Source organism: Macaca thibetana, chromosome 12 (assembly GCF_024542745.1).
Source record: "Macaca thibetana thibetana isolate TM-01 chromosome 12, ASM2454274v1, whole genome shotgun sequence".
Taxonomy (NCBI): domain Eukaryota; kingdom Metazoa; phylum Chordata; class Mammalia; order Primates; family Cercopithecidae; genus Macaca; species Macaca thibetana.
In genome coordinates this window covers 95617221-95629873 of record NC_065589.1, presented here as the reverse complement: position 1 = coordinate 95629873, position 12653 = coordinate 95617221, and positions in this window count along the sequence as shown.

Here is a 12653-nt window from a genome sequence, read left to right as displayed (position 1 = left end):
GAAATGGGATACATGCGAGTCTAAACCTCAGTTTCACTTTTTATTAGCTTTGTGATTGTTGCCAAACTATTCATCTTCTCTGAATCAGCTGCAGACAGTAATAGCATCTATTTCATAGGCTTTTTGTTGGCTCACATTTAGTAACCAGCATAACCATGGTCACCACCATCACTATCATCGGTATTTTCATGCCTTCTCCTCTATGAAGTTTTCATTAACTGCCCACCCCAATTCATTGTTCACCACCTCACAGAATTTTCAGCATTTCCAAATACTTTATCATTTTTATGCTCATTAGGTCAACCTACTTCCAACAGAATTACCTTCACTTATTTATGTCCTGGGATTGTTAATGAGGGTAGACATAAAAAAAAAAACAAAACTCATTTGAAAACCACCTATCTGTTTGATGTAAAGCTATAGATAAAAATACTATGTTGTTCAATGTTCCTTTTATAAGGTCAGTTGTGATATGAATTCACTGAGAAAATGTCACCTTTTCTTAAAAATCAGAACACTTCTTTCCAAGAGTAATAAGAATTATCTAACTACATTTTAATTGTTGCCCTAGATTCTCCTGATTCTGAGTGGGAATACCTCCTATTTTGTATGTTTCCTTTTTCTTTTTGTGAGGCTTTGATTCTTTAAAAACAACTCAGTGACATATATGTTAACATCTCTCAATGTACATGTTGGTTAGGTTCTTGGAAAGTGGCAAGTGATTCAAAAACACTTAAATTTGACATAATAAAAAAGGAGATATATTTTGATAGGTTAAAAAAACAACAGTTTATGCTCCCCTTTTTTTTTCTGTATCACATCAATATGAACTGTAAATAAACATTTTATGTAAATATGTGAACATATTAAAAATGTTTATTCATGAACAGAAACAGAGTTCCTGAGACTGTCCAATAGATCTACAATAGACATAAGGCATGAAGCCATTGGGAATTACCTCATACAAAGCATTGCACACCAAGGTGAAAGATAAAACCCATAATGCTCATTAATTCACCTTTTTTAATGCATCTGAGAGCCTAGATTTTTACTCCATTGGTGTCAGCCTTTTTCTATTTCTTTTTCTGTGGGCCTTCTGGCTCACATTGTATTTTTTAGTCACGATTTTTACTTGAGATGGACACAGGACTCCATAAGGCATAATCTCAGGATACTTGAAGGGTATACATAGTAACTGAAAAGGATTTTGTGACTGCTGGCCAAGCAATCACTGTGCATTATGATGAGGGTAATGCCACATGCTGTGGACCTGACCACCAGCCAGTACCTCAAACTAATGAAGGAACCCCTCATGCACATAAAATCTGGCAGGCAGCTTAAATCATGCCATTCTAAACTTAGGACACACATCTGCTAAATATTGTTAATTTCCTTACCACTTTCCATAACTTGCAAATAAAATACACATAAATTTATACATTGACAAATAGATTTAGAAATACATAGTTTTAAGTTGAATCAAACATTCAACTTCTTTAAGCCCTCATTTTCCTAATTATAAAACAATACTAATATATCTCTTTCATGGAGTTGTTGTGAGAATTATATAAAATAACAGCGTGCCTGACACAGTAAGTACTCATTAAGTGTTAGTCACTGTTCTTGGCTATTACTGAAAAGTGATGAATATCAGTAAATGAAAGTATTTACTGGGGTCTACTCTATCACTAACGCTTCAAGCCAGTCTGATACATAAATTTAAAATGCCCCTATTGGTTCATGGAGGTTAAGAATTGACACTAGTCAACATTTGTTCTAACCTTATTTCTACCAAATCCCATTTAGCCCTAATGCTGGAAACTTCAACTACCAATTAGCAACCAGAGACATGTGTATCTATCTTGCAGACCAACAATATTATAATTTCCCTGAGTGCAAAATTCTGTCTCTTTGTACCCATCCTTACACCCTCACCTCAGCTTTTCAATATTCATGAATGCTCAATGATAGTTAATAACCTGGCTTCCTATCCATTACACTAACCTCTGTTATCCAAGCACAGAACAACCCTCAAGCAGTAAGGAAAAAAAGAAAAAAATGAAAAAAAAAAATTCTATCCTCTCTTCTCCCACCTCATTTGCAGCAAGAGCTATGAAAGATATTTATCTCAAGTCACCCATCATTTAACCTGACCTCGCATCAAGACACTATTTACAGACACTCTTATATAAGAAAAGTTAGAAGCAGCCGGTGATACATTTAAATGCAGAGGTATTCCAGAGGCCAAAAGGATGTAAATGAAATTTTCACAGCCAAGACTTCATGGGACAGCTTTTAAGTTTTCCATAAAAGATCTGAGTAATTATTAGGGATAAATTTTAACAATCTGCAAGTAAATTTGCAACAAGTCCCTGGGTAATTCTGAGCCACTCTTTATCTTTTCTTTTCAGCTCTTGGAATCCTAAATAGATTCAACTCTTTTTCCAAATGGACTGTCATTTACACACACACACACACACACACACACACACACACACACACACACAGAGCGTTGTGCTCAAGCTAGTATTTGCTTACAGAGAGCTGATTTTTATTCTGGAAATTGTAAACTAATTGGTATACTGTTTGTAGCTGAAATTGGCCATGGTGGGAAATATTTACACCACAGAAATCAGCAAACTCTACAAATCAGGCCTTTTGTTCCCCCAGATAGTGAGTTTACCAGCACAGGTTGACTAATGTGCTGTTACTTGTGGAATTACAAAAAGTAATCAAGACTCAGCCCAGGGCCATCTTTAACAAACCAAGAGTAAAAGATTTCCAAAAGAGGGCTCAGATGACTGAGAGAATAGCTAGCTATCAAAAAAGCAAACATGTTAAAGGTAAGTTTGGGGAAATCAGATCCTGTATATTGTTAAAACACTAACATAATTTTTAATATTGCCTATGGTGGTTACTCTTTTACCCATGCTCTAAAATCCCAGTCAAATTTTGGATCAGCCTAGGATATTTATGTATACTACAGCTGTTTCCTGGACTAAGACGACTGACACAAAATAATAATGGCTCATAATAATGTAAATGTGGCTCAATCATTAAGAAAAACATATGTGAATAATTGACCTGGTAATTCAGAGCACCAAATGCTTTCTAACAGTGATTTCATGGACGAAGTCATTGTCAGTGCTCCTAATACTTAGGTACAAAGTGGATTCCCTAAATTAACAACTCCGCACACAAAGTCCCTGACAGTCCTATCTCTATTCTGTGACCCATACATCAAAACTAATTCATTCTTTAAGACAAGGAGGGTGACAGAAAGATTCAAGCACAACTCAAGGCATTAAGTATCTCTGGATCATCATGAGGAAGCAGAGGGAGGAGTAACACCAGTTGTGTCAAGAATGGAGGAGCTTAATTTTAAATTACTAAGATTAATCATCATTTCACAGTTATAAAACCACACATTTAACTTCTTGCACTTTTTTCCAGAAGCAATTTCTTACAAAGTTTGTCCAAATGCAGACATTAAGCAAAAAATAAACATTAATATATACACTAAATGGTGTCAAAACTAGAGCAATCAATATCCTAAAATGAATTCAGGTTTGTAAATGGAAAACAAGTTTTAAGCATTAAGAAAAAATGCTTAATGCTTAAAATAATTTTTGAGCACCAAGTGTGCACACAGCATTGCCTTCACTATATAAGTCGAAGGCAAATATAAGTTGAAGAGGTACTGCATCTTCCAAAGTTAAGAAATCAATATCTTAGTTTTATGAATAATTTTCATAGAAAATGTTACAGATGAACTCATAAAGCTTCTAGAATTTACATTTTTATTTCCTGAACTTACTTTTAAGGATCAATGTAACAATACACAGTAACAGGTGGTCACACATGACTTCTTCCTTACATGACTCTTATAAATTTAGGTTATTTTTACATTTTTAAAACATTATATGAAAATTATATATATACACATATACACACATGTATGTGTGTATATGTGTGTGTATATACATATACATACGTGTATATCTATATATACATGTATATCTATATATATGGGTGTGTGTGTATATATGTGTGTGTGTGTATATATGTGTGTGTATATATATGATTACTATAAGGAATTGGCTCACATGATTATAAGAAGTCCAAGATCTGCAGTTGGCATGCTGGAGAGCCAATGGTATAGTACCAGTCCAAGGTCAAAGGCCTGAGAACCAGGTGAGCTGATGGTAAGTTCCAGTTCAAATCCAAAGGCAGGAGAACTCCAATGGCCCACTTTAAAGACAGTCAGGCATGAGAAATAATTCTTTCTTACTCAACCTTTTATTCTATTCTGTCCTTCAACAGATTGGATGAGACCTATCCATACTGGGGAGGACAATTTGCTTTACTTATTCTACCAATCCAAATGTTAACCTCATCTCGAAACACTCTCACAGACATACCCAGAAATCACATTTAATCAAATATCTGGGAACCTCCTAGTCCAGTCAAGTTGACATATAAAATTAACTATCATACTGCCCAGTTGTGTAATTTACTAACTATAAGTCACTCAGTATGACTATGGACCTTCCGTTTTTTCAGAGCAAATAGAAAGTCATACATATATTTTTCTTTTCATATTTCTAATAAAATACATGTTTCCTATTGGTTCTGTATCTCTGGAGAACCCAGACTAATACAGATAGTAATCTTTTCTCTGACTTCATTGTCTATTCTTGTTTATTTTGTTGTTGCTGCTGCTGCTTTTTATTTGCTTTTGCATTTGCCAATATTTTCAGCTTTTTATGTCTATTGTTTATATTGAAACATTTCTGTAAATATCTTAATACTTATTAGGACAATGCAAAATATAAATAAGTAAATAAAACATTTTCTATGTCATTTTCTTTTAACAATCAACAGATAAAAGTGTTTAATATTTATTAGCTATTTTTACCTCTTCATTAAGATTTTACTATTCTTTTCCTTTGCCTAATATCTACTGCATGGTTGGTTATGTTTCTTTGTTGGTTGTTTTAACTAACAAGAAATAACTATTATTTTATTAAGGATAATGTGTATGATGTAAATATATTTTTCAGTTTGCTACTTGTCTTTTAAATGTTTATGTTGTATTTTGCTATACAGAAGTCTTTTACATCCTGTAAGAAGTCAAACATTTTTTCTCTTTTAGTTATGGTTTTCCTTTTGATCTCATGTTACAAAGCCCTTTGATAGTCTAGCATCATAAAGACATTTACCTAGTTTCTCTAAATTAATGTTTTATTCTTAACAGTTTTAGTTCTTCTGAAGCTTATTTTTAATAACTTTTAAAATATCTTAACTATTTTCATACTCACTAATCAACGATTTCATCTTTTACCACTGACTTAACACAACATGCTTATTATGTATTAGGTCTCTTTCTTGGCTTTCAATTCTGTTCATTTAAAATTTTCCATCTATTTTGGAACTACTACAATTCCACTATAACTATTTTAACTTTAGAATTGGCTTTAGAATCTGGCAATATAAGTTCCCATTCCTCACTCATCTTAAAAATCTCCAGGTATTTTTTTCTTCCTAGTTTTTCACATAAATATGAGAATTATTATTAAGTCCTTATTAATACACAAAAATATACATGCACACACTCAATCTTATATTTGGAATTGTATTAAATTTGTGAATAACTTAAATGGCTAAATAATATAAATGTTTATCAGCCTGATAGAAATAAAAAAGGTACTGTCTTTGATGGCTTCATTCCCAAACTGGTGAAGTCACAGCATATTTAGTATGACCTGATCTGTTAAAGAACTTCCAAATAAATCAAAACTGGATAGTCATTTTTTTTTAATTATATTTTAAGATCTGGGATACCTGTGTAGAATGTGGTTTGTTACATAGGTATACACATGCCATGGTGGTTTGCTGCACCCATCAACCCATCATCTACATTAGGTATTTCTCCTAATGCTATTTCTCCCCTAGCCCCCCACCTCCTGACAGGCCCTGGTGTGTGATATTCCCCTCCCTGTGTCCATGTGCTCTCATTGCTCAACTGCATGTTCAGTGAGAACATGCAGTGTTTGGTTTTCTGTTCCTGTGTTAGTCTGCTAATAGTGATGCTTCCAGCCTCATCCATGTCCCTGCAAAGGACATGAACTCACCCTTTTTATGGCTGTATAGTATTCCATGGTGTATATGTGCCACATTTTCTTTATCCAGTCTATTATTGATGGGCATTTGGGTTGGTTCCAAATCTTTGCTATTGTGAATAGTACTGCAATAAACATATGTGTGCATGTGTCTTTACAGTAGAATGATTTATAATCCTTTGGCTGTATACCCAGTAATGAGATTGCTGGGTCAAATTTTTAAGCTCCATGGTAGAAACCTGGACTTGAAACTTAGGGATCTGTCCTAAAAAATCTTTTCTAGTAGAAATCTTGTATTTCAAAGAAGATAATAATGTTAATGGGAAAAATACTTCTTTACAGGCCAGTAGCCTACAATATTCATTAGCTTTTGTCTTTCTTTCCTTTTCTTGGTATATTCCTTCCTTCTTTCTCATATATTTAGCTTGTCAACATTCTGTATCTAAAATGTTCATTCAGCTAATGCATAGTTTATCATTTGAGAATATAATCATTGATTTTGCTCTACAAAATCCATAAGAAATATATTCTAATTTGTGAAGTAAGACGAACATGATGCTCAAGGTTACATAAATTAGGTTTTACCAATTGTGTTGGTCTTTTATATGTAAACATGTTTTTGTAATTATATATTAAGAAATAATTAAATGTTAATATGAAATTATTTTATAATACAATCAAATACAAAGCATTTTGGTTTGGTCTATTAAGCAACTTAGTGCATATGTGTGTGCATGTGTGTGTGTTTATTCATGCTTTCTCTGGGAAAATATTAATTTCTGTCTTGAGGCTTCAGAACTTTGCTTAATTGGGTCTTTCTGTTTCCATAACCCAGCATAAGCTGTGATGGTAATTGGTATGTGACTAATAACAGGTGGCAAAAAATAAACAATAAAACATATCTACCTATATCTAGGGTATGTATGCCATTGAAAGTAATAGATTTTTATCTATGATTAAGTACAATGAATGAATAAAGTTGCAAAAGATCATGTGCATCACTAATTACAAATTATTCATTTCATAGATGAGAAAACAGAGGCTCCAAGATCACACAGGCCGTATAGGGTCATATGCATTTGTCAGTCAAGCTCGCTGAGACCCAGTTTCTTTCTCTGTAAGGAGATTCTATGATGATAACAGGTCAATTTTAAAAGATTGATAATTATATTATATGGCAAATAAAAGCATAGACACTACAATGAAAGAATTGCTTTATCTCAACAAAATCTTAGAGAGAATGGGAAACTGAGTTCAAAAATTGCAATGAGAAGAGTCTTCACAGAGTGCTAGAACCACAAGTTCTGGACTTGAGCATAAGAAACCCAAGACGGACCCTGGTAGGCAAGAGCAGTTGCAGCAGACGGAGAAAAAGTCATCTGCCTCTGGCTTTTATGCTCCAGGTTTTGGTACTGTGAGACAGGCATTAACACTTATCAATCCATAAGCATATAGTACAGTATTATTCACTACAGTCATCATACATGAGATCTCTAGAACTTATTCATTCTAAATAACTAAAACTTTTAGATCTTGAATATTCTCATCACATACACATAGAAAAGGTAACTGAAGTGATGGGTATTTCGATTAACTTGACTGTAGTAACAATTTCACAATATATGTCACATTGTCCAACTGAAACATAAATAATTTTTATAAAATAAAAACAAAAGGTTGTTAAAAAGCTATAGGCAGAAAGTAAATACACTGGAGAAAATATAATTTGTCTTTTTCTATTTTGAATGACTGCATGAGTATTACATTCTCACTTATGAAACTTCAAACAAGTCAAAAATATATTAGTAAGAAATGCAAGTCCCATTTTATCCCCCACCCCCATACACCGCAAAACAGCAAATATGGTAGCCTGCTCCTTCCTCTGAGAGTTCCATCCCAGGGGGGCAACAACTTGATGCCAGTCAGAACTCTTCTGTAGGAGGTGTCTGGAAATCCCTATTCGAGGTCTCACCCAATCAGAAGGAATGGGATCAGAGTCCTGCTTAAAGGGGTGTCAGGCTGAGCCTTGGCAGAGTGAGTATGCTGCAGTTGGGGGAATCCCCCACGTCCAGACCACCCAGACTTTCCAGAGCCAGCAGGCAGGAATGGCTGTCAGCTAAGCTGCAGTTACAGTGGCCACCCCTCCCACTGGTGGCTCCACCCCAGAGAGAGATCAGAGTCTACTTGTAAAACCCTGGCTAGAGTCGTTGAAATTCCCAGAGGGAGGCCCCACACAGTGAGGAGGTGAGAGGTGAAGCCAGTTGGACTTCCTGGGTTGAGTGGGGACTTGGAAAACTTTTCTGCCTAAAGGTTTGTAAATGCACCAATCAGCACTCTGTAAAAATGCACCAATCAGCACTCTGTAAAACGGACCAATCAGTAGGACATGGGTGGGGCCAAATAAGGAAATAAAACTGGCCACCTGCTCGGGTCTCCTTCCACTCTGGAAGCTTTGTTCTTTCACTCTTCACAATAAATCTTTCTGCTGCTCACTCTTTGGGTCCACACTATCTTTATGAGCTATAACACTCACCACAAGGGTCTGTGGCTTCATTCCTGAAGTCAGCGAGACCACGAACCCACTGAGAGGAACAAACAACTCCAGACGCACCACCTTTAAGAGGTGTAACACTCATTGCAAAGGTCTATGGCTTCACTCCTGAAGTCAGCAAGACCACAAAACCATCAGAAGGAAGAAACTCTGGACACATCTGAACATCTGAAGGAACAAACTCTGGACACACCATCTTTAAGAACCATAACACTCACTGTGAGGGTCTGCAGCTTCATTCTTGTAGTCAGCAAGACCAAGAACCCACCAGAAGGAACCAATTCTAGACACATTTTGATGACCACGAAGGGACGATCACCAAGTGGTGAGTACCACTGGATCCCTTTCACTTGCTATTCTGTCCTATTTTTCCTTAGAATTCAGGGGCTAAATACCAGGCACCTGTTGGCCAGTTAAAAGTGACTAACACGGCCGCCGGACTAAAGACATGGGTGTCAGGCATTCTGGGAAAGGGCACTCTAACAACTCCCAACTCTTCGGAGTTGGGAGCACTGGTTTGCCTGGAACCAGCTTCTGCCTTTCCTGTACTTCTGGGCTGAGCTGAGGGTCAACAGAGAGGAAAGCCATTCAGCTCCAGGGTCCCAAAAACAAGTTGGTTGACCCTGCAGCCATGAGTGGAACTCTCAAAGTCATGTCACTCAAGCGAGACTCGCCCATCTATCCTATCTATCCTGACCCTTGCCTCCTGGGTCCTAATGCCTGTCAGACAAACTTCCTCTCACCTTTCTTCTCTGAGGCTAGTCCTTCTTCTAAAAACCACTCCCTGTCTCTGGTGCTTTTCTAGTTTCTCCTATAAGAATGATTTCTAGTATAAATTCCAGGACTCTAGTCCCTTCTTTAGGCACCCAGGCTCACCAATCAGAAAGATATAATTTTTGTCCAAAGCCCCATCAGCGGTGGGGGGACTATCTGGAATTTTAGGATCCCTCCTCAGACTAGCAGGCCTAACAAAAGTTATTCCTGAAGCTAGGATATGGGGAACTTCAGAAATGGTGTCTTTCCTATTCATATAAGTGAGGACAAAAGGCATCACTCTTCCAACCCTGGAGATCCCTTCCCTCCCTCAGTGTATGGCCCTCCACTTCATTTTTGGGGCATAACATCTTTATCTTTATAGGACAGTGGTAAGGTGCCAATACTAACAGGAGAATGCTTAGGATTCTAACAGGTTTTTGAGAATGCGTCGGTAAGGGCCACTAAATCCAACCTTTCTCGGTCCTCCTTTTGGTCTAGGAGGAAAAGTAGTGTTTCTGCTGCTGCGTTGGTGAGCACATCTATTCCGATCAGCAGGGTCCAGGGACTGTTGTGGGTTCTTGGGAAGGGGGAAAAACAAACAAACCAAAACCACAGGCAGTTTTGTCTTTCAGATGGGAAGCTCTCAGGCATCAACAGGCTCACCCTTGAAATGCATCCTAAGCCATTGGGACCAAATTGACGTGCAAACCCTGAAAAAGAGGTGGCTCATTTTTTTCTGCACTATGGCCTGGCCCCAGTATTCTCTCTCTGATGGGGAAAAACGGCCACCTGAGGGAAGTATAAATTATAATACTATCCTGCAGCTTGACCTTTTCTGTAAAAGGGAAGTCAAATGGAGTGAAATACCTTATGTCCAAGCTTTCTTTTCATTGAAGGATAATCCACAACTATACAAAGCTTGCAATTCTCATCCCACAGGAGGACCTCTCAGCTTACCTCCATATCCTAGCCTCCTTATAGCTCCCCTTCCTATTAACGATAAGCCTCCTCTAATCTCCCCCAGAAGGAAACAAACAAAGAAATCTCCAAGGGACCACAAAAACCCCCAGGCTATCGGTTATGTCCCCTTCAAGCTGTGGGGGGAGGGGAATTTGGCCCAACCCAGGTACATGTCCCCTTCTCCCTCTCTGATTTAAAGCAGATCAAGGCAGACCTGGGGAAGTTTCCAGATGACCCTGATAGGTACACAGATGTCCTACAGGGTGTAGGGCAGACCTTCTATCTGACTTGGAGAGATAGCATGCTATTGTTAGATCAAACTCTGGCCTTTAATGAAAAGAATGCAGCTTTAGCTGCAACCTGACAGTTTGGAGATACCCGGTAGCTTAGTCAAGTACATGATAGAATGACAGCTGAAGAAAGGGACAAATTCCCTACCAGTCAGCAAGCCGTCCCCAGTATGGATCCCCACTGGGAACTTGACTCAGATCATGGGGACTGGAGTCATAAACATCTGTTGGCCTATGTTCTAGAAAGACTAAGGAGAATTAGGAGAAAGCCCATGAATTATTCAATGAGATCCACCATAATTCAGGGAAATGAAGAAAATCCTTCTGCCTTCCTTGAGTGGCTACGGGAGGCCTTAAGAAAATATACTCCCCTGTCACCCAACTCACTAGAGGATCAATTGATCCTAAAAGATAAGTCTATTACCCAATCAGCCACAGATGTCAGACGAAAGCTCCAAAAGCGAGCCCTGGGCCCTGAACAAAATCTGGAGGCATTATTAAATCTGGCAACCTCAGTGTTCTACAATAGGGACCAAGATGAACAGGCCCAAAAGGAAAAGTGAGATCAGACAAAGGCCGCAGTCTTAGTCATGGCCCTCAGATGAACAAACATTGGTGGTTCAGAGAGGACAGGAAATAGAGTAGGCCAATCACCCGGCAGGGCTTGTTACCAGTGTGGTTTGCAAGGACACCTTAAAAAAGATTGTCCAAAGAGAAACAAGCCGCCCCCTTGTCCATGTCCACTATGCTGAGGCAATCACTGGAAGGCACACTGCCCCAGAGGGCAAAGGTTCTCTGGGCCAGAAGCCCCCAACCAGATGATCCAACAACAGGACTGAGGATGCCCACGGCAAGTGCCAGCTCATGTCATCACCCTCACTGAGCCCCAGGTACATTTAACCATTGAGGGCCAGGAAATTGACTTCCTCCTGGACTGGCGTGGCCTCAGTGTTAATCTCCTGTCCCAGATGACTGTCCTCAAGGTCCGTTACCATCGGAGGAATCCTGGGACAGCCTGTAACCAGGTATTTCTCCCACCTCCTCAGTTGTAATTGGGAGACTTTGCTCTTTTCACATGCCTTTCTTGTTATGCCTGAAAGCCCCACACCCTTATTAGGGAGGGATAGATTAGCCAAAGCTGGAGCTATTGTCTACATTAATATGGGGAACAAGTTACACATTTGTGGTCCCCAACTTGAAGAGGGAATCAACCCTGAAGTCTGGTCATTGGAAGGACAATTTGGAAGGGCAAAAAATGCACCCCCAGTCCAAATCAGGCTAAAAGACCCCACCACTTTTCCTTATCAAAGGCAATATCCCTTAAGGCCTGAAGCTCATAAAGGATTACTGGATATTGTTAAACATTTAAAAGCTCAAGGCTCAGTAAGGAAATGCAGCAGTCCCTGCAACACCTCAATTCTAGGAGTTCAAAAACTGAACGGTCAGTGGAGACTAGTGCAAGATCTTAGACTCATCAATGAGGCAGTAATTCCTCTATCTCCAGTTGTACCCAACCCCTATACCCTGCTCTCTCAAATACCAGAGGAAGCAGAATGGTTCACTCTTCTGGACCTCAAGGATGCCTTCTTCTGTATTCCCCTGAACTCTGACTCCCAGTTTCCTTTTGCCTTTGAGGATCCCACAGACCACACATCCCAACTTATGTGGAAACTCTTCCCCCAAGGGTTTAGGGATAGCCCTCATCTGTTTGGTCAGGCACTGGCCCAAGATCTAGGCCACTTCTCAAGTCCAGGCACTCTGGTCCTTCAGTATGTGGATGATTTACAGTTCAGAACTCTCATGCCAGAAGGCTACTCTAGATGTCTTGAACTTTCTAGCTAATCCAGGGTACAAGGCGTCTAGGTCAAAGCCCCAGCTTTGCCTACAGCAGGTCAAATATCTAGGCCTAAGCTTAGCCAGAAGGACTAGCGCCCTCAGCAAGGAACGAATACAACCTATACTGGCTTATCCAGT